Genomic DNA, 1,698 nt, shown 5'->3' with positions numbered 1-1,698 from the left:
CATTATTTTGTAAAAATCTAACAACTGTGTACTTATTTCCAAAAATGAAAACTATTTATTAATTTTATTTTGTTCCATTTATTTTATTTTTTAGAGACAGAGTCTCACTTTGTCGCCCTTGGTAGAGTGCGGTGACATCACAGCTCACAGCAACCTCCAGCTCTTGGGCTTAGGCAATTCTCTTGCTTCAGTCTCCCAGGTAGCTGGGGACTACAGGCGCCCGCCACAATGCCCAGCTATTTTTTTTGTTGCAGTTTGGCCGGGGCGGGTTCAAACCCATCACCCTCGGTATATGGGGCCCTCGCCCTACTCACTGAGCCACAGGCGCTGCCCTCTTTGCTAATTTTAAAGTTAACTAGTCTTTTAATAGGTTTGTTCTTTTTGTTGGAAAGCATTTTAATATTGGGTTGCAGCATGGAGGTCCGCAGTTTCAGTTGACCTCTAAATGGGTATCAGTCATTTGTGACCTTAAGGCCACAGGTTTCTCACCCCTGAGCTGGAGCTTTGGTGCTGAAGGGGTGGCGGTACATGCTTTCTAAATAGTTGACTATTCTAGGACACTCTGGCAAAGTCTTTTATTTCTTCTTCTGTGATCTTTCTGGGGTGGATCCTTTAACCACTGAGTTAAAGGAGCTTGAGTTTCAGGACCCCTGACTTATGCAACTCCTTTCCAAGGTCCATGGGGGAACCCTGGCACTGAGTTCATGTGGTGGTATATTGTTTTCTACTTTTTAAAAGTGTCATAAAGGCGGCGCCTGGAGCTCTGTGGGTAGGGCACTGGCCTCGTATACCAGGCTAGAGGGTTCAAACCCTGCCTGGGCCAGCTAAAACAACCATAGCTGCAACAGAAAAAATTGCTGAGCATTGTGGTGGGCACCTGTGGTCCCAGTTACTTGGGACGCTGAAGCAAGAGAATCGCTTAAGCCCAAGAGTTTGAGGTTGCTATGAGCTGTGATGCTACAACATTCTACTGAGGGTGACATAGTGAGACTCTGTCTCAAAATAAATAAACAAACAAACAAACAAATAAATGTGTCTTAAAGAAACCCCACAAACAGGGATTGGTTTTACCTTTTCAGCTTCCGCCTTCCAACTTCCTTTTATACTAGGAGCCCTGGAGTAGCCCTGAATGTTTTTGGAATCTGGGTGGGGCAAAGAAAGCTGAATTCTGTGATAAATTAAACACTTTACTGTTGGCTCTCCAGGTGCTGAAATGGCTTCTAGAAAGCCATGCTCTGTGCCATCTCAGTGCTGTGATACAGGAGCCTGTCCAAGTGTCCTTTGGTACCTGGCACTAGAAGTATGTGGCTAGTGGAGGAGACAGCAGGTTTGAAATGTGCTGAGCCAGAAGCTAATCTAGGGGAAGCTATCCAGTCATCATGCTTCTAAAATTGTAAGCAGGATTCTTTGCTTTTTCTTTTTAATAAACTCTTATTTTAGAATAATTTTAGATTTATGAAAAAGTTGCAGAAATAATACTGAAAGTTCCTTTCTACCTTCACACAGTTTCCCCAGTTTTAACATCTTGCATTACCATTATACGTTGACAAGGCTAAGAAGCCAGTGTTGTTACATTACTATTTATTAAACTCCAGACTTTATTGAGTTTTTTTTTTTTTTTTTTTTTTGAGACAGAGCCTCAAGCTGTCCCCCTGGGTAGAGTGCTATGGCTTCACTGCTCACAGCAACCTCCAACTC

The sequence above is a fragment of the Otolemur garnettii genome, unplaced genomic scaffold (genome assembly GCF_000181295.1).
Source record: "Otolemur garnettii isolate 467f Iridium unplaced genomic scaffold, OtoGar3 scaffold00113, whole genome shotgun sequence".
NCBI lineage: Eukaryota > Metazoa > Chordata > Mammalia > Primates > Galagidae > Otolemur > Otolemur garnettii.
The sequence above is the reverse complement of the archived record's forward strand: the minus strand, read 5'-3'. Positions refer to the sequence as shown.